The 22305-nt window shown below is 38.3% G+C and overlaps 1 pseudogene; it reads left to right on the forward strand.

Annotated features, from left to right (window-relative positions):
* Positions 1-19947: 19947 nt before the first annotated feature.
* On the forward strand, positions 19948-21349 carry LOC114235702 (cytokine receptor-like factor 3; annotated as a pseudogene).
* The last annotated feature ends 956 nt before the right edge of the window (positions 21350-22305 follow it).

Genomic DNA, 22305 nt, shown 5'->3' on the forward strand with positions numbered 1-22305 from the left:
CATTTATTTCTGCTCTGATCTTTATGATTTCTTTCCTTCTACTAACGTTGGCTTTTGTTTGTTCTTCTTTCTCTAGTTCCTTTAGGTGTAAGGTTAGATTGTTTATTTGAGATTTTTCTTGTTTCTTGAGGTAGGCTTGTATTGCTATAAACTTCCCTCTTAGAACTGCTTTTTCTGCATCCCATAGGTTTTGGGTCGTCGTATTTTCATTGTCATTTGTTTCTAGGTATTTTTTGATTTCTTCAGTGATCTCTTGGTTATTTGGTAACGTATTGTTTAGCCTCTATGTGTTTGTGATTTTTACGTTTTTTCCCCTGTAATTGATTTCTAATCTCATAGCATTGTGGTCGGAAAAGATGCTTGATATGATTTCAATTTTCTTAAATTTACTGAGGTTTGATTTGTGACTCAAGATGTGATCTATCCTGGAGAATGATCCATGTGCACTTGAGAAGAAAGTGTAATCTGCTGTTTTTGGATGGAATGTCCTATAAATATCAATTAAATCTATCTGGGCTATTGTGTCATTTAAAATGTGTGTTTCCTTATTAATATTCTTTCTGGATGATCTGTCCATTGGTGTAAGTGAGGTGTTAAAGTCCCCCCCTATGATTGTGTTAATGTCGATTTCTTCTTTTATAGCTGTTAGTATTTGCCTTATGTATTGAGGTGCTCCTATGTTGGGTGCATATATAATTATAATTGTTATATCTTCTTCTTGGATTGATCTCTTGATCATTATGTAGTGTCCTTCCTTGTCTCTTGTAACATTCTTTATTTTAAAGTCTATTTTATCTGATGTGAGTATTCTACTCAGCCTTCTTTTGATTTCCATTTGCATGGAATATCTTCTTCCATCCCCTCACTTTCAGTCTGTATGTGTCCCTAAGTCTGAAGTGGGTCTCTTGTAGACAGCATATATATGGTTCATGTTTTTGTATCCATTCAGCAAGCCTGTGTCTTTTGGTTGGAGCATTTAATCCATTCACGTTTAAGGTAATTATCGATATGTATGTTCCTATTACCATTTTCTTAATTGCTATGGGTTTGTCTTTGTAGGTCTTTTTCTTCTCTTGTGTTTCCCACTTAGAGAAGTTCCTTTAGCACTTGTTGTAGAGCTGGTTTGGTGGTGGTAAATTCTCTTAGCTTTTGTTTGTCTGTAAAACTTTTGATTTCTCCATCAAATCTGAGTGAGATCCTTGCCCGGTAGAGTAATCTTGATTGTAGGTTCTTCCCTTTCATCACTTTAAATATATCATACCACTTCCTTCTGGCTTATAGAGTTTCTGCTGAGAAATCAGCTGTTTACCTTATGGGAGTTCCCTTAGATGTTATTTGTCATTTTTTCCCTTGTTGCTTTCAATAATGTTTCTTTGTCTTTAATTTTTGTCAATTTGATTACTATGTGTCTTGGTGTGTTTCTCCTTAGGTTTATCCTGCCTGGGAGTCTCTGTGCTTCCTGTACTTGGGTGGCTATTTCCTTTCCCATGTTAGGGAAGTTTTCAACTTTAATCTCTCAAATATTTTCTCACTCCTTTCTCTCTCTCTTCTCCTTTTGGGACCCCTATAATGTGAATGTTTGTGCGTTTAATGTTGTTCTAGAGGTCTCTCAGGCTGTCTTCATTTCTTTTCATTCTTTTTTCTTTATTCTGTTCCATGGCAGTGAATTCCACCATTCAGTCTTCCAGGTCACTTATCTGTTCTTCTGCCTCAGTTATTCTGTTATTGATTCCTTCTAGTGTATATTTCATTTCAGTTATTGTATTGTTCATCTCTGTTTGTTTGTTCTTTAATTCTTCTAGGTGTTTTTTCTTTAATTCTTCTAGTTTTTTGTTCTTTAATTCTTCTAGGTCTTTGTTAAACATTTCTTGCATCTTCTCGATCTTTGCTTCCATTCTTTTTCCGATAGTCCTGGATCATCTTCACTATCATTATTCTGAATTCTTTTTCTGGAAGGTTGCCTATCTCCACTTCATTTAGTTGTTTTTCTGGGGTTTTATCTTTTTCCTTCATCTGGTACAAAGTCCTCTGCCTTTTCATTTTGTCTATCTTTCTGTGAATGTGGTCTTCCTTCCACAGGCTGCAGAATTGTAGTCCTTCTTGCTTCTGCTGTCTGCCCTCTGGTGAATGAGGCTATCTAAGAGGCTTGTGCAAGCTTCCTGATGGGAGGGACTAGTGGTGGGTAGAGCTGGGTGTTGCTCTCGAGAGAATTTCCTATAAAGAAAGACACTGGTGTTGAAAGACAAGGAAGCCAGACAGGCCTGACACAGCAGCAAAAAGGAAATGACCACAGGATCTGCTCCCCACCAGCCTGGAGAATAAAGGGAAGGAACCACAGCCATGCTGGCCTATCCGGCCCCGCCAGAGCCTCGGAGAAGACACAGCCCTTCAGAGCTGCCCCAAGGGTGGCAGAGAGGGGGAGGGGCCTGTGTTTTCCTTCTCCTGCCTCTAACCCTTGAGCCTTCCAAGGGTCAAACCAGTCAAGAGCAGTTAAGTGGGACAAGAAAGGCCTGGAGATCTCAAATATTCCTTGGGATTCAGGAGAAACCAGAAGTATTCAGAAGAAATTCGCCATCTGTTTTGGGCTTGAGAAATAAGAAATATAAGAAATGTGTGTATTTGGGAATGAGTGGAGAAAAATTAAGCCAAAAACTTGTGTATTTTTTCCGTAACTGGATTATACAGCCATCGTTTTGGGACACACCTGGGTTTTGAAGCAAGGATGCACACCTACCAAAAATCAATTCTGTTTTTCTAGTTTGATGCTTGTAATCTACGGAGTTAAAAAAACAAAAACAAACAAACCAAAAAACCCCAGAAAATCAGTCTCAGTGGACACAGCCTGTAGACGGCAGGGAGAGCATGCCTCCTGTAGAAACGTCTTCTTCCGTGTCTCTACTTGAATACTGAGAGCACTAGGACTCTCAGCACTAGTTTCTTCTTCAATGGCAGGACTTTCCTGACGAAAGCAACCAGAAAAGCCATACAGTCTGGATTCTTCCCGCCATTCCTCCTTACAGTCCAGTTGGTTGGCACTTGGTTGTGAGTGTCCAGAGCACAACAGATGAGTTTCCCAAGAGTTTCTAGACTGCAATGGTTGGGTCCTCAATTCCCATACCCATGTCCTCCCCTCCACCAACTCCAAAATTTAGGCTTATTATTTTCACTCCTCACTCTGGGTAACTGAAAGCAGCCTTAAAACAGTAAGACCTTACTTGTGTCAGATGACAAGATGAATGGGAGTCTCAGTCTTAGCTGAGATGGGGCCGCTTTGGTCGCCAGCTCCGCCACACTTCCAGCGAGACTTTTCTCCTCAGGACTGCAAGACTGCAGCATCTCATGGCATCTTATCTTCATTCCAATGAAAAAGGGGAGGAAACAAGATGAAGAAAGGGAAGGGACAACAGAGTCAAGAAACAGGCCAATTGAAACGTCTTTTCAAAAAGCTTATCCTAGAAGCCACACCTGGAGATGTCTGCTTACATCTATTTCCCCAAAATGGGGTGACATGACTAGTCTCACTTGTAATGGGGTTTAGTATCAGGAAAGAATTGTGGAGGCACTTTAATGTCTCAAAATTGGGGTTGCTTTTTTAAAAAAAAAAATTATGAAAATTTTCTCTCATACAGAAAAGTTAGAAGAACAATACAGTGAAAACTTACACACACACCACCTGAATTCTATAATTAACATGTGTTATATTTGCTTTATCACTGATTTGTCCATTATTCATTCCTCTATAATTCAGTAATCCATCTTATTTTCTTATATTTCCCCAATGAATAATGATGTTGAATGTCTTTTAATAAGCTTACTATTTGTCTTGTGAACACATACAAAATGCATGTTCATTGTTTTATTGGAGTGTAGTATTTTATTATCAACTTATAGGAGTTATTGACATATTTTGGATATAAGTCCTTTCTCATTCATATAGATAAATACTGGGTACTTGGTATTCAAAGACAAACAAAATGAATTCCATCCCCTTTATATATAAAACACGTTTTAAATCTAGACTGAGTTAAGTCAACCAATGCTACATATTCTCTTTCTGAACATGATTTGAAAAATATTTTTTTTACCTGACAGAGATGCCTTCTCAGGGAGTCATGAAATCGCAGGCTGGGAGAGTGTTTTCATTTCCTAGGGCTGCTGTAACAACATCCTAAAAACTGAGTGGCTTAAACAACACAGATGTATTGTTTCATAGTGATAGGGCCTAAAGTCTGGGATCAAGGTGTCAGTAGGGCTATGCTCCCTTCAAAGGTGCCCTAACTTCTGGTGGTGTGATGACAATCTGTGGTGTTTTTGTCTTATATACTTGCCCAGGTGTCTTCCTTCATGTCCACATGGTGTTCTCCCTGTGTGTATGTATGTCTGTGTCCAACTTCCCCCTTTTATAAGGTCAGCAGTCATGTTGGATTAGCACCCACCCCAATGACCTCATCTTAACTAATTGCATCTGCAAAGAACCTGGGTCCAAATAATGTCATGTGCACAGATACTGTGTTTTTCTTCAACGCACAAGAGCAGAACATTTGCTGCTCACAACTGAACATTGGCATTAAATAGCGAGTGTTTTCATAGAGGTAAGCATAACTGGAGGAAAAATTACTTTGCACTGTTGTTGGACAAGATCAGGGGACAAAACACTACGGTCTAATTCACATTCTTTTCTAAAAGGAAAGAAAAAGAAATGTGAAGATGGAGAAGGTTGAGAATAGCAGGAAAGATCAAGAAAGGGTATTTCAGGAAGACAGGGATCCTTATTACACAGTGTTTGCTAAAAGCCTATCTCATGATTCCATCCTAAATCCAGTGAGTGGCCAATGCAATTATTTATGACATAAATAATTCTCTGTGTTAAGATACCTCTTTATCCACAATGTTCCTCCAGGGTGGACCAGCTGTCAGGGATGGCTGCATCTTCACTGGACTATTAGTGACTCCTTTTCACAAGAAACTGAAGCCTTCTTTCTGATGGAATATATGTGTTTAAAACAGGGTTCCTTTGAACCTAAGCATATAAGACTTTGATTTTTTATGACACAGCCAAAGGGGGGGAAAAAAACCCCAAAGAAATAAATAATGAAATAATAATTATAATAAGAATGAAAAATAGAAAGGAAATATGATATTCTTTAAAATATTTTAGCCTACAATTAATTTCTCTAAATACAGTTTCAAAAGCAATCACCACAAATCTGAACATTTGCTGGATCATCTGGTCGGCAAGTGCTGTTGGATGGACAGCAGAAGGCGGGCAAAAGGTCCTTCCCAGTGTAACTCATCTGCACTCTGGGGGATTTGGGGCACCTCCTGTCACTCTCCAGAAAATATGTGGGAGGAATATCAGGGAGAAGGTACAGCCAGAAATAGAAGACTGAGATCCCGGCGCAGCGGGAACAGAGTTGATGTCTCCTGACAGCGTCTTCAGGATGCGCCAGAGCCCGCGGGACGTCTCCCCTGTGATCAACCCACAGAGGGCGTTCTCTCCGCGGAGCAGGACCACTCTCTGCAGCACGGGGTGAGGTCCGCCCCAGGGGTGCGGGGTGACTCACCCTTTATCCTGCCTCCCGACCTCTGCAGCTCGGGAGGGAAGAGCACGAAGCCTGCACAAAGTATTGCATGTAAAAAAGCGTTTTCTTTCTGCCTCTCTTTCTCTTTCTCCCACAACCCTCCCTGGAACTAAGAGATTAAGACATAAGAATACAATCCATAAGGAAATCTTTTTATACCAGAGTGATATCCCTTGCCGGAGAAGAAAGCTTGTGGCATAAAATATAGGGGTAGTTTCAGGTCAAAGAAGTAGAGGCAAATACAAAAGACAGTCTCTTCAGTGGATACAGCCTTGCTCACCATCTGCTTGACCCTGGCATCTTCTACACGGCTCACTGGGAATTGTTTAAGTCGCAGAGTGCATCCTGTTTGCAGTTAAGAATTAAAGAGCAGTCAGTTCAACACTTAAAACTGAGTATTCGACTTTATCTTCATAGGGATGTTATTTTAAAATATTATATATAATATAATATATAATGTTACATATATTAATATTATATATTAATTTCCAGTATCCACCCCGGAAATGTGGATTTGTCTGTGTGGGGTGGAACTTCAGCATTACTGTATTTTTAAAGCCTTCCCAAGCAATTCACTATGGAGCTAGAGTTAAGAACCACTGGTCTATCACATCCAAATTCTAATTTTTTTAATTATGAAACAAATTTCTCTTTGACCCTTAACCATTACTCTATCATATCCTCCAGAAATAAAAGAAAGGAAACACTTCTGCACTCAGTCCATGAGGTCAGCTCTGTGCTAATCCCAAAAACCAGACGAAGTCATTACAAGAAAAGAAAACTGCAGGCCAGTAACTTTTATGAATATTGATGCAAAACTCCTCAAGAAAATATTGTCAAATTAAATATAACAACATATAAAAATAATTATATGCTAGCAAGGGCGATTTCCTTCAGGTATGCAAGCCTGGCTCAACGTTTAAAAAATCAGCTGACGTAATTCACCATATCAACAGGCTAAAGAAGAAAAACTGTAAGAGCATTTCAATTGCTGGATAAAAAAGCATTTGAGAAAAGTCAACATCATAAAAACTCTCAGCAAATTAAGAATAAACAGAATGTCCTCAACTTGATACAGAATATCTTCAAAAACCTACAGTTAACATACTTAACAATGAGAGACTGGATATTTTTCCCTTCAGATCAGGAAGAATGAAAGGATGCTTTGTCTCACTACCAGTGCTTGTCAATATACAAAAGTCAATTGCTTTCCTATAGATCAGAAATGAACCATTTAAATGTGAAATTTAAAAATCAATACAACTTACAATAGTATCAAAAAATAAAATACTTAGGTAAAAAATCTTACAAAATATGTACAGCTTCAGTATGCATAAAACTACAAATTACTAATGAAAGAAACAAGAAGATCTAAGTAAACAGATATTCTATGTTCATGGATTGGAAGATTCAATACTGTTAAGATGTCAGTTTCTCCCAAATTGAACTGTAGATTCTAGGGAACCCCAGTTGAAATCCTAGTAACTTATTTTGTAGCTATTGACAAACTGATTCTAAAGTTTACATGAAAAAGTAAAGGACCTGGAATAGCCGACACAATTCTAAAGAGAAAGAGCGCTGTTAGAGGACTCTCCAAACCCAATTTCAAGACTTGTTTTAACTCTATAGCCACCAAGACGGTATGGTGTTGGTGAGGAAATGTATAGGCAGACACATTAAACAGAAAGGAGAGCCCAGAAATAGATCCAGAGAAGTTCAGGAAAATGATATTTAACAAAAGTGCAAAGGCTGGAAGGTTTGGATGGCCACATGAATAAAAACGTAAACCTAGACACAAACCTCCACCTTAAACAAAAAGTAACTCAAAATGGAGCAGAGAACATATGTAAAACATAAAACTATAAAACTTTTAGAAGAAAACGTAGAAGAAAGTATATGTGAATTTGAGTTTGGTGATGGGTTTTTACATACAACACCAAAATCAAGATCCATTAAAAAAAATTGATAATCTGGATTAAAAACTTCTATTCAGGGGAAGACATCATTTAGAGAGTGAAAAGGCAAGCCTCAGAATGGAAGAAAATGTTTGTAAAATGGATATTTGATAAAGGTCTTGTCTACAAATATACAAAGTGTTCTAAAAATAACAACAATAATAATAAAATTTAATAATGAAAACTCAAAAATTCAATTAAAAGTGGGCAAAAATCTGAACAAAGAAAATATACAGATGCCAAATAAGCATAGGAAGCTATGTTTAACATCATTTGTCATTAGAAATTAAAACAATAACCAATTAAAAGAATAATAAGAGAGTGCTACACATCTATTAGCAAGTTTAAAATCCAAAAAATAAAGAAATATGACAATATCAATTTCTGGTATGAAAGCAGAGCAACATGCATTCTAATTCATTGTTGGTGGGAATGCTAAAAGGTCCAACCATTTTGGAAGACAATTTTGGCAGATTTTTACAAAGCTAAACATAGTCTTATGTACATACATACAATCCAACAATCACACTTCTAGGTATTTACCAACTGGATTGAAAACATATATGCCCACACAACACCATGCACATGAATGCTTACAGCAACTTTATGATTGCCCCAAACTGGAAGCAACTGAGATATTCTAAAATAAGGGAATGAATAAACCCACTCTGGTACAGTCTTACAATAAAGCATTATTTAGCAATAAAGAGAGATGAACTATCAGGACAGATGATATGGGTAAATCATATGTATATTTCAAAGTGAAAGCAGCTAGTCTATGATTGCATATGTATGATTCCATCTATATGGCATTCTGAAGAAAGCAAAAATATAGAGATGATGAAAAGATCAGTGGTTGCCAAGGTTTTGTGGGTAGGGAGAGTTGAATGGATGAAGTATAGGGAGTATTTTAGGGCAGTGACATATCTGTATGCTATTGTAATGGTAGATACATAACACTGCATTTTTCAAGTAACAGAACTTCATAGCACAAAGATTGAATCCTAATTATACAAATTATATATTATATATAAAATATGTAACATATATATTACATGCAACATATATAATATGTTACATATTATATATGTATGTAATATATATGTAACATATATAATATATATTACTATATATATATATATATATATATATATATATATATATATATAGGATCTTGTGGGGATTCAAAGATGGAATGAAGAATATGATGAAACAATCCAACTGTATTACAAATGCATGGAAAAACTGCACTGAAGAGATTCAGGGGAAAATGTCTCAACCTAAGTAATTTTGGAAATGCATAGAATCTGTACAACTTAAAGCAAAATAAATCGTTCATAAACTGTACTCTAGTTGATAAAGTTGTTTCTTCCTGTAGTATAAATTAACAGTTCTGTAACACTGTGCATGTACACTGACTGAAACTGAAAATTGAAGTAAAGGGATGGCAAATGGTAGGAGAAGGAATAATCACTCCAATTAACATACCAACTCTCAGAATTTATTCTAAAATGTATGCTACCAATGAGACACACTTTAGCATAAAAACACAGAATAATTAAAAATGAAAGATATAAAGGACAATGTAGAGACACAAATGAAACTAAAATCAACAGATTTCATTAATAGAAAAAGTGTAAGAAAATAAATATTAATAGAGGTAAAAAGGGGCCTTTCCCAGTGATAAAGGGGTCCATCCGGTAGGAAGTTACCACAATCCTAAACTATTGGAATCCATACATCATTCCAACATGCATAAAGCAAATTAAAAGAGAATTTAGGCAAATGCACAATCATATTGGGAGTCATTAAAACACCTTTCTTAATAGCGATAGAACAAGCAGACAAGAAAATCAGTAAGGACATACAATCTATTAACACCATTTACAAAACTTGATTTAACCAACTTAAGAAAAATATCCAGTATCAAGAGAATTTGCATTCTTTTTAAGGTCTAATGCCACTTGTACAAAAATTGTCCACACCCTGACCCATAAAGAAATCCTCAAGAAATCAAGATTAAAATTAATCAGAAGATATCTTCTGAAGATAAAGTTAGAAATCAATAACAAAATAATTAGAGAGTTCCTAGCCATATGAAAAATAAACAGTACAATTCTAAATATCTCAAAAATAAAAGAAATCACAATTATTATTTTAAAATATTTTAACCTAAATGCTAATTTGATACTGCATATTGAAATTTTGCAGTATGCTGATAAAGCAATGTTTAGAGGAAAATTTAAACCAAAATGCACAAATCAGAAAATAAGAGACTGAAAGTCAATCCAATTTTCCATCTTAAAAATCTAGAAAAAAATAAGCAAATCAAAATAAAATAAAGAAAATGATAATAAAAATAAGAAATCAATGGAGTAGAAAATAAAAAGTAGAGTAAATCAAGAAAGCCAAAATTAGTTCTTTGAAAAGAATAATTCAGTTAATAAGCTACTGGCAATACAGATCAAGGAAACAGAGAAAGGACACATTACCAATATCAGGAATGTAACAAGGATACATCAAGAGATCCCAAATATGCATTATTTGATCTTTCTTACATATTAAGAATGCTTGAGATTGGCTGTTCTAGGATTAAGTTCGATTGTTTAATGATTTCAAGGCGTCTAGTCCTCCTCTTTGTGTTGCTAAATGGCTGCCACAACTCCAGACATCACATCCTTGAAGAACCACTGTCAAAGACATTAAACGGGACTGAGGCTTTCTCCTCACCTGCCCTATTATATCAAAAGGAAATTCTTCCCCAGAATTAAGCCAATAGGCTTCATTTTATAAGTCGTTAATCAGAATTAAGGTTACATGCTCTTCAAACAGGGACTGTGACCATATACCACGATACCAAAGGCTCCTCAACTATATATGGAATTTTTTTTAATCATCAAGAAAGATGAGGAGCAATAACCCTGGGGTAGGCAACCATATTCTCTGCCACATTTAGCATTCTTCTCAGCTCCATGAGTAAATACATTCTCTCTTTTGAAAAAGCTACTGTTGGTTGTCTGTTATTTGCAAATAGAACTATGTGGTCCAATACAAACTGAATCCTATTTATTCATTAGTGCCTGTCCTTGGAAATCAAGATAATGAATATACCAGCTACAAACCACTCATAGTCTTTAAGGAAAAACATTTGTCCGTTAATGCCAATCATTCCTATGTCTGTGTTACTAAACATTTTTATAGATAATAAAATAATATTTACAGTATTTTATAAGGCAAAGGTTTTTGTTGTTTTTTTTTTTACCCTGGTATATACACATGTCAAGTACATGGGTAAATATAATGCAGTTCAAGACACGGTTTCAGTCACCAGCCATGGACGAGATACCCTGCTATGTGAGGAGCACACTGGCCTCTACAGCTCTCAATCTACAACATGCACAAATAATTCCGATTTACTGAAGCAGGAGCTAAAAGAGAGCAGACAGATCCAAGAAAAATCAGAAAAGTGTTCCTGGCAGAGAAGCATTGGGTAAAAATATACATCCTGATGTTTGATCATGTGCTTTTTCTTGCTCTAACTTTACCCAAATAGAATTAGACACTGACTGATGTATGGCTCATTTTGAATTCCACTGTCCCTCTATGATGGAAATCTAATGTAAAATGTTTACCCTAAACTGGGTGGTACACAAAATATTGATACTATGATTGAATCAGAAATGTATTTGGATCCTCTGCACATCATATAGTTTGTTTCCTAAACAAATCTGGTTAAAGAAAGCATCAAAGGTATTTTTGAGAAAATAGAACTTGGGAAAATAAATTCAGTCCAGCTGACATTAAACTCTGCTCCTGTCAAACCAAACAGGATTTTAACGTTTCTTGCCTGTTAAGTATTAGCGAGGAATCTGTCCAAACAGTAAAAAGTAAAATCCCACAGTCACTAAATCAAAGTAATTAGAACTCCAGTGATGGGTGAAAGTGGAATCAGATGTTCTCCCTCACTGGGAAGTATCAGTTGGCTGGGGTATTTGAAAATCCATGACTTCAGACAGAGAGCTGCAGCTAGATATTATGACAGAGGATTTTTTGTGTTATGCAGGTTACACTGAGCTATATTTTTGCCTATTTCATGTAGGAGATGAATTATATAGAGAAATTAGATTTTTGGAAGCCATGTGCTGATTTTCCAACTGCAACCTATAGAAGTTAGCTGTGTATATACATCAGTCATCCCCAGAGGTTGTACTATTTTCCCTGTGAACTGTTAGTGTAGAATTCTTCTTAATTTGGGACTCTGGTATATTTTACTCCCTAACTCCTGTAACAGGATGGAAATTCTGTTAACCGTGCCGTGCACTGTAAGTCTCCTCCAGCGAGACCTAGAGTAACAGCACCACAGACGCCTCATGAATCAAAGCAGCGCTAGATCCTGAGTTAACTAGTTGAATGGTGAGAGGCTTTCTCTGTTAAGCAGATTTTAACATTTCAAAATGATTTCTTACATCTATTTTAATCCTGAATTACAATATATATGGAAGAATATGGAGTACAAATAAACTAATAAAACAGAAAAAAAAAAAAAACACTCCAGAAAAAATTTCAACAAAATTGGCCCCTTTGTTGTGTCATATATAGCAAGAAAACCTACAATTTTTCAGTGACGAATAGTATTTGGGATGGATACAGACATTGACACACCTTGCATTTTTAAGTCTAATACTAATAAAAACAATACCGATTCCAAACATACATTGACCCATCACTACATGGTGACAGGCAAAGCCTTCACGTTTTCAGTGCAATACATCCCTTGATACTCACACTGACCTTTAAGTGTTTTATAGATGAGGAAATTATGGTCCTGCCTAAGTCACAAAGGCAAGTTGCCCAACAGCACACAACTGCTCATGTGGGTCTGGGGTTTGGACACTGCACAGTAGAACCACAAAGCCGATTACTTCAGCCACTTTCCTCCACCACCTCCTAACTTTGAAACATGGAATGTCAGGAAAGTTTGCCTCGTAATCCAGTTATGCAATGACTTTATCAAGAGTAATGTTCATCCTTTAATGTCCAACTGTTATATCACCATTTTAAGAAATTCCCATTTCCATCAGCAGTGTACCCCACAGGCATTAACCAACATAAGGGTGTTTTACAAGCCAGCAGTGTTTCAGAAGACAGAGCATCCTGCAGAGGGGGGACAAAGACCCCAGCCTGCAGGGAGTTGGTGCTACCTTCCCACCTTGGCCAGCTGCTGTCTTTTCTTCAGCTCCACGCAATGCCTCCCCACCACACAGGTGCTGGAGGTGAGAGGTCTTCCTCTTCGTATTCCCTCGTCCCAAATCCATAATCAGGGTTGTGGTGGTGGAGGTTCCTGGAAGTCAGGCAGGACACATGTGACACTGGGGGTGGTGACATCAAATCACCTGTTTGGACTTAAATTTTCCAGCATGCTGTTTATCCTGTGGGTAGCAAGAACATTGCATCTCCAAAAGTAACCTGACTCACCCAAAGTCACCTGGAAGGGAGAGCCTATGAGCTCATTCCTCACTCGAGATGCCCCCAGGAAGAAGCCAGAAGAGGAGGGCATGACATGCGGTGATGAGCCATTTCCTCTTCTCATCAATCCCATGTGACATGTAGTAATAACTCCATATTACAGATTAGAAAAGTCTTGTTGTGGCCAGGTCTCTTGCTCAGGGTCACAGACTTTGAAGGTGTCAAAATCTGAAGTCAAACAAAGGCACCTGGTACTCTGGGAAGACAGTGGCGTCCCTCTGAGAAGACAGGATACCTGCAACCTGACCACACGGAGGTTGGGCATTTTGTCCAGGGTGGTCTTGGATAAACATACAGTTCCATCTGCCTTCATCCATCTCAACTTGGACATTGCCATAATTAAAGAGTGAGTTTCTCTCTTGCACCTCAAATTCAGAAGTCTGACCCTGTGAGTCAATTTATAAGGCAGATGATACCCTCATAGAGTATGTTTTCCACCCTAAATATATCAGGAAGACTGTCTGCCTGACTTCTCTTTTAGTCTTGGCTACTTCGGAAGTTGGCTTATTGAGAAAGAGTATGGGGTCATTTTGCCTTATCATTTCCACCTCCAGGCAATCCCCAGAATAAGTAGATCCCAGGAAATGCAGGGGTTTATTACAAAGTGAAAAATGTAACTACACACCTGAAATTCTGTGCAAGTCCACACCGGGCTTAAAGTGGTTTGAGGTGGACCTTCCTGCAGATGTTTTCTTCTTTCGAATAAGCATTCTGCCACGTGAAATGTATTTGATTGTCAGAGACTTCAGTGTGTCTCTTCATCTGTGAACTGCAGGAACTCCACAAGATGGATGGTCAGGAGAACTAGTTTCAGGACCTATTTCTGCCATAGGATGATTAAGTTCTTAAAAGTCACAGTCTCCTTACTTTTAAAATGGGGAAGAGAAAAATAAGAACTTCACAAGTTATTTTGAGAGTCATATGAGATTTTGTATGTGAAACACTAAATAAAACTGTAAGGCATTCTATCAATGCCAGCTATATCATTACTAGTACTGTTGTTAAATTATTATTATTATTACAAAAGTATGTAGTTAGCTGTGTTTTGGGATGTAAGGCTTCATTGCAATTAATTATGTGGTGTGACATGAAGGGTCCCGTGGTGTAGCAACTTCATTGGGTGTCACTGGAAAGAAAAACAGTTGGGGAAGGACAGTGAACTGAGCACTGATTGTCTTGCAGAAAAGGACCAAAAAAGACAAGAATGAGTATAAAATGCATGCTTTGTCACGCTTCTGGGTGGAATGAGTTCCTGAGACCGGAAGCCACAATCATCCTAAGGAAACGTCTGATGGACAAGAGTTCCAAAGGGGTTGCTGGCCTGCACTTTGCCCTGCAGACCACGGGCTCTGATGGGGCCTGTCATCCCCCAGCCACGATCCACAGGTTAATGTTCTCAGAGTTACCAGCCCTGCATCCGTGGCCTCTGGCTGGAACACATGTTATTTGGGTAACTGAGAAACAATCTCCCTCCCTATCAAGTTCTTACGGACAGAAACTAATGTTTGTCTGCCGAGCACATGTGTGCCACTTGGTGTTCCACCTGTGTTTATTCCAGAGGACATTCTGATCAAGGTTTGGAATTCGCACAGAGAAACTCACCTGCTTACTGACGCTCTCAGAATTGCTACTACCATAATCACACTCAGATTTCCATCGGCAAATATGTATAAGGCGGTGGTAGGGAGAGGATGAAGATATTTTTCCTGGAGAGCAGACGGTCTGAAGCTGAGAAAAGGAGCATCTGATTTGCAAACCAGACACAGAAGACACAGAAGGCCAAGGTGGACCATCTGGTCCTATAATGAACTAATGCTGACGCTTCTAATTTTTCAGTAGACCTTTTAGCACATGATTTAATCCACAATCGGAACTAGAGAAATGCTGCCCTTCTTAATTGAGTAGCAAAGCAGTGAGCACTGCCTCAGTCCTTCAGACACTAAGTCGGGCTGGGAGGCAGGGTCTTGTAGGACAGCTGGACTGGCTTCTTCTCCTCCCACCTCCTCACAGGGCCACTCTCAACTTCCCCCAAAATGCAGTTTTATTGGGGCTGGTGTTGCAGAGGAAGCTTTCTTTCCCTTAAACAAGCTATGGGTCATGCAATGATGAGTTTTTGACACCATAACAAACTTGCAATGTGCAAGCAGCTCTTATGTCTCAGGACTCTACACTTGCTGCAGATACAGACGTGAATAACCTTCTCTACTCTAACAGAATTCACTTTCAATACTACCATGTGATAAGTACTTTAATACTAATGTACACAGACTGCCACTGGGGCACTAAGAAGGAAGTGATGAATTCTTCCATAGGGAATCAGGAAGGACTTCACAGGTAGGTGACATTCGAGCTGGGTTTTGAAAGATGAATGGAATTTTCCGGTTGGGGAAGGAAGGAATGATGGCATAGTGATTTGTATGTTGAAAGACATGGAGTTAAGGAAAGTCTTGTAATTTTCCAGGGAAGATCCCACATGCCTTGGAGCCACTAAGCCCGTGCGCCACAACTACTGAGCCTGCGCTCTAGAGCCCACGAGCCACAACTACTGAGCCCATGTGCCTAGAGCCCGTGCTCCGCAACAAGAGAAGCCACTGCAATGAGAAGACCGCACACTGCAACGAAGAGTAGCCTCTGCTCGCTGCAACTAGACAGAAAGCCCGCTCGCAGCAACGAAGACCCAGTGCAGCCAAAAAAAAAAAGACAAGATCCCATGAATGTGGAGAAGCATGTGTAAACCTTTCAAACAAGAATGATAGAACTTGCAAGACTACAGGTTGATGGTCGTATATATCATTCACCAAGAAATGAACCCAGGAAGAAAAGATTTGGATTTTGAAGCATAACCAGATATGATGATAATGAGTTTAGACTTGGACATGCTTTTATGGATTGGCTTTCAGATCACAGGTCAAGGAACACCACAAGCTAATGCGTTTACGATTGCACATGACATGTACAGAGAACTGGGTTTTTTTCTTGTGGTTATGATATAAGGAAAAGTAGTATGTGGCATGTCTTGAACAATTGTTTGGGGCTAAATTGTGAAAGGTCTTTAAAGATGGGCACGTGCCCATTAGAAATCAGAGTCAGGAGGATCTTGAATAATTATTATAGCAACAGAACAAATAGGTGTGAGCCATTTTATTTTTTTTTAATGACAGGAATATGAAGAGGAAGGATGAGTCAGAGGTGACTCCAAGTTTTCAAATTTGGTGAAAGGTTTTGGCTAGCGTTCATTTCATTATGTGGTACTGAGCAGAATTGAGTGAATGCAACCATTACAAATTACAGTGGGCCAGACTTCCAGCAATGCTGTGCATCTGGAAAATACACTCTAAACAGGAAGGGAAGGAAGGGTCAGCTGAGCCACTCAACTGCCATGAAGTCAACTCACTTTATTTGATTGACTAGATAAAGATGAATTAATTAATGAATTAATGAATTGACTAGATAAGGATGAAGCAAACTAAAAGGGGACACGCTGACAGATGACAAAAAGAACAGTAGACATCAAAGGCACAGTACAGAAAAAAATGCATAAAAGCTGAAGAGTCTGAGGACATTGGCACAAAGGTAAATAGCTAACCTATCTCAGTAGCCCATGGTGGTGGTCATATAAATTGTCCCTATTTAAATATGGTGATTTTGACTCATCACAGCAATGTTTAAAACCAAAGAAATATATGTAACAAGCTTTGGCATTATTTTAATAAAAATTGTGAAAAAAAAATTAAACGCTAAAATTTTCACTACCTGCAATATTTATATATGTCAATAATCTTGCCAAATATTATTGGGAAAGTAGTTGAGCCGTGTGTAAGTAGAATTCATATGTAGAGGAATAGAAAGAGTAAATATAATTTTTTTTCCTTTACTACTCATTCAACTGGATTCTTGCCATTCAAAATTTCTTTCATAACTTCAACTTGTAATGCTATTTTGATAATGGAATTCTATTGTAATTAATATAATCAAATATATTTCATCTGAGATTCATTTGTGACCTAGTCATTTATACAAATCCCATGTTCTATTGAATTTCAGTTACTAAAATAGAAATTATGTCAAAATACATGCAAGAAATGATATAATGAAAACGAACCTAGAATGTAAATATTAATGTGGATATTTTAGACTGTTTCTTGACATTTTTTTCATATTAAAGCAACATAATGCTTTTATTATAGCCATAGTCCATTATTATTATTATTATTTAAATTTCAAGAGTTTGTGGTCTCTTTAGTTGCTCAATTGCTATTATTCATATTAATTATGAATAACATATTTACCATATAGAGTTTCAGATTGTAATTTGGAAGCTGGCTAGCAGAATAAGTCATTAGCTATCAAATTATTTAGTAAAAATTAAAGCACATAATATGTTCTGTAATAATGTAGTTAGAAGCATATGTTTTTGAGTGAATAGACTAGTCATTCATGGAATATGGGATTAAGCGCACTAGCAAATCTGTTCCCACCCAAAACTCAGATTCTAGGCAGAGGGTTTTTTTTATAGGATGTTTCCTCTCAGAGGCTGCATGAGGTTAAAACTGGTCCAAACCAAAGTCTGTGAGGGCAACTTAAGTTAAGAGACTGAGCAACTTAAATCAAGAGACTGAGCAACTTAAGTCAAGAGACTGGGCAACTGTCCTTTGCAGGACAGGGTTGTAAAAGGAAGTCAAAATCTAGAATCAGATATGGATAGAAACTGAACTATCCATCGTCCATAGACAATAAACATTGTTTCTTCCAGTTTCGAATTTTGTTTTCAGTTAAATGGAAAATCCATCCAATCACGTTAAGCTATTAAGTGCTTGCTGTAAATGAACAAAGTTAGTGTTGGGGTAGGTATGGAATGTTAGCTTGGATGGGATTCTGCGAAAGCACTGTGACATATTGCAAATGTTACAAATTGTGTGATCTTTTCACAATTATTTAGCTTTCAAGAACCTCATTTCCTCACCTATAAAATGGAAATAATAAAAACTACGGGGCAATCTGTTGTGAAAAATAAATACATAGTAAAGATATATAGTAGTTGACACAGAGGAGTGACGTATGATGTTAATCCCTGACCTCTTCCCCCTAAGATGCACAAGTTGCTCAGGTCTTCTGTCTTTTGGGAGGCACATAGTACTTGCAGAACTTCCAGCTCTTCATTGTCCCCCTGGTTTCATGTCAGACATCAAGCAGTTACATATTGGAAGATGCGGGCAGAGAATTCCTTGGCAAACTCTTTTCTGTAGAGTTGAATTCCTTGCCATCCTTGGATTTCTGTATTGCAGTAGATGTCTGTTTTTAGTTGCAGTAGAATACCTATTCTTTGCCCAAATCCTAGAAGGCACCAAATGGGAAGCAAAATATGCTTAGAAAGGCGAATGGAGCAGTTTCACAGATTCCCTGGTCGCCTGGGGCCCTGAGTGCTCTGCACCTCCACTGTTCCAGGTATGTGTGTTTTGTTCTGGGGAAGATTATCTATAGGATGCATGAACAACAAGGTCCTACTGTATAGCACAGGGAACTATATTCAATATCCTGGAATAAACCATAATGGAAAAGAGCAAAAAAAAAGAATGTATATATGTGTATAACTGAGTCGCTTTGCTGTACAACAGAAATTAGCACAACACTGTAAATCAACTATACTTCAATTAAATAAATAAATACAAAGAAAAATAAAAAGAAAAGGGAGGGTGGAGGGAATATCCTGATGGGCCTTCCAGCCACGGTAAGACTCAGCTTTGTGTGAGGGCCACGGGAGCTGTGGAGGCTGGTGTGGAGGGCAAGCTGAGTAGCCCCTTGGTGGAGAGGCTGTGCTGGTCCATGTTAGGTGTTTGCTTTGGAAACCAGTGTCCAGTGTTGTAAGTGTGCTGGACACACTTAACATTGACCCGCACTTCACTCCCTCCACCTGTCAGATGCCCCAGCACCTGGTAATTTGCACCACAACAGCCATTCACATGCTCCAGGTGTTCAAGAAATGCCCATTGCACAAATGGATAACCATGTTGAAATATAGATCATAACTTTCAGAGATGAGGACTGAACTTTTTTAACCACCTCAAATAGAATAAACTGTGTGTGTATGTGTATAACATTGTCTGCTTAATTCTCATATCAAGCTGCAAGGCTGCTAGGTGTTCCCCAATTTTATAGAGAGAGGAACTAAAGACTAGAAATGTTAAGCTAGTCCGTGGTGGAAGAGGTTGAACCAGGTTTGCACTGAGGTCCTTCTGTCTGAAAGTCTAATTCCATTTAACCGCACCTCGCTGACTTCACAGACAAGCCCTCTTCTGTTTCTCTTGATTATGACTTCTAACTTAGAGTGTTTTTTGCAGGATTTGTATTTCCAATTAATATCCTCAGTTCTTTTCAGTGTGAGAGTAGCTAACACAGAGCTACTCTCTTAACACAGAGACTCATTTGGCAACACATCTATATTTTTTTATACAGATACCTGATCAGTTTGTTGATTAATTTCAATCCAGATTTAAGTCGTTCTTTAGAAATGTGGAAAGTTTCCTCAGTAAGAATTTAACTTTCTTCCTTCGCACTGTGATCCCTCTTCAGAAATATTCTAAGCATCTTTACTGAGAACCAGGAGGCACGGGCCTGAAAGACTTTCATTTCGTGAAGTGGGTGTTAGGCTAATTATGAGAACATAAACATTGGACAGAAACAGACTGAAAACAGATATTCAGTATCACTTTAATTAGGCTGTACTACTTGAGGAGTCTCTTCAAAATAATAGTCTTGATATTATTATAAACATGTTTAACAAAAAGGCATCTTGGCAATGCTTACTGTCAGACCAGGCAATTAATTGAACTGACATTAATATTTAGAAATATAAGCGGAGCTCGCTGCACCCGGGGCAGCGGGTGATGGAGCTGCTGCAGGAGGCCCGTCAGTACTGGGGGGCAGGGGCGGGGGGAAGCAGAAGTACTGCCGAGCTGGGCCGGGGACCGCAGGGCCCGCAGGAGGTGCAGAGATCAGAGACCACATCACATCAGACATTACAGAAAAATCACAAGAGATTTTCGAGTAAAATTCTACTTTACCAAATAATCTATCACCTTCTTAAAAGCATCATCATAATTAATGCTATGGAATGAGTGAAGACAATGAGCCCCTGATATTTAGGAAAAATGTCAGGCAATGATCATTTGAAAAGCAGAATAAGAGGGGCAGTAAGCAAACGCAGGACCAGGAGTGGTGGAAGGATCCGTACGTTGGGCAGCATTTCTAAATGCGTAAATGTTAATAATGCTTCAGTTTTTCTCTGTAGCTTGTTATGTAATTTAAAAAAAAAAAAAACTGCCATGAATAAGCAAAAAAAAGAAAAAAAAAGAAAAGAAAAGAAAAGACTGTGCATCCCAGACAAGGGATGTCTTAAGGACATTTTAAGAGCATTTTAGTGGTTCAGAGGGAACCACTGGAAAACTCCTGGACGAGGACTGAGGAGCTACCCAGTGGTGGGGACACCACTGAACAGGACCCCACTAAGTTTTGGATGACCACCTAAAGCGCATATAGTGTGGAGCTAACACTGCAGAGGACTCCATCCCGGATGGTGAGGTCACCATCCTTGGTGTCACATGAGAATAGGATGAGAAACCGGGCTTTACCAAAAAGACCTCACACAGTAAGTTGGACAGCTTACCAACATGCTTACCGGTTGGTGCTCCTTATTGACCTGCTCGATCAGATGTCTCAGCTACTAATATGGTGAAAGGCCACATTTTTAAGCCTGGAAGAGCAGCATCTCACCGACCAGCACAGCTAGAAGATCTAGCAGAGAAACCTGGAGTCATCCTGGTACAGAGGTGCAAGGTGATTACAGGCTCCTGTTCTGTAAATGTACTTCTAACCACTTGCAAGACGCACGCGTGGGCTCTGAAACTGAACTCTTGGTGTGGCACATAGACCCCAATGCTGATTCCCAGTTCAGTCTGTGGTGATGGGGGTAGAGGCCTTAGAGCACCCCAGATAGGTCATTTCATGCCCATGCCTCATGAATGGACAGCTGAGGGGTCCAGCCTGAGTAGTTGAAGAAATGCAGTGCTCCAGAATAGTTCTGAATTGTCGGGTGTTCTCTACTTCAGCATGCCAACTTATTTCTGTGGACAGACGCTAACATTCAGAGTTGCAACTGTGAGGCGACCAATGACAAAGAGTGTCTCCTTGACCAAACACTATCTAAGAAAATATGCTTGTTTGTACGAAAAATACAGTAATGTGTCCAGGAGTGATGAAGCAGCACATCAACAATTTACCTTCAAATAATTGTTTAAAGTTATTCAAACTTGTAATTTTGCTGTAAGTTTGAAAGTGATTCAAAATTAGCAGAATAATACATAGAAAGGAAAAGGTGTCTATGCTTTGGTTTGACTGTGCCCAAAATAAATTTTATTGCTCTCTTAATTGATCTAATTCAGATATATAATAAGTACTTATTAAAATTCACCAAATTAATAAATGAATTAGTGAATAAAGGCAATATTAACTCATATTTTATAAACTTTAAGCTTACAAAATTGTCCTTCAAATATTTCTGACTCTGTATTTTTAAAATCTTGTCAGCATTGGTAAATATTTACATAAGATTAAAATTAAATTTCCCTTCTGTGTTTATGAAATTTTCTTCTATAATTAGTATAAATTCAGCTGCAGGCAACAAAAATCCAAGTCAACTGGTTAAAAATATTGACTTTTATTCTCTCTCATAACAAGAAATCTAAAGGCAAGAGGTTTCCAGATTTGGTTAAGTCAGTGGCGCTTCAGGGTAATCAGGGGTCTAGAATTTTCCCTTTTTCCACAGACCCTTCTTCAGCATACTGGCCTCTGTCCATAGCTTTGTTCTCTGAAGGCTATCATAGCTCATATCATAGCTATGAAGCATCTCCTCATTACACAGCCATCTATATGCTCACCAAAGGAAAATTCCCTTCACAAGACTCACTATAACAGTGAAGGAAACTTCTCTCAGAAGTGATACCAGGAATTGTCTCCTCATGCATCAGAATTATCCTAATCTTTTGCCTCAACCAAGCACTGGCAGGGAGGAACCACCATACTTAGGGTAAAGCAATCAAAATTGGTACTCTTAGACTGGTGGTGATATGGGGGGTGTGGAGGAGATTCCTTTGCTTGATTACGTGACCATACTAAAAGTGGATATTGTTCAAAAAATGTTGAGGTTCGTCTACCAGAAAAAAATAAGAGAGTGGCAACAAAACATT

Source organism: Balaenoptera acutorostrata, chromosome 12, assembly GCF_949987535.1.
Source record: "Balaenoptera acutorostrata chromosome 12, mBalAcu1.1, whole genome shotgun sequence".
Taxonomy (NCBI): Eukaryota; Metazoa; Chordata; class Mammalia; order Artiodactyla; family Balaenopteridae; genus Balaenoptera; species Balaenoptera acutorostrata.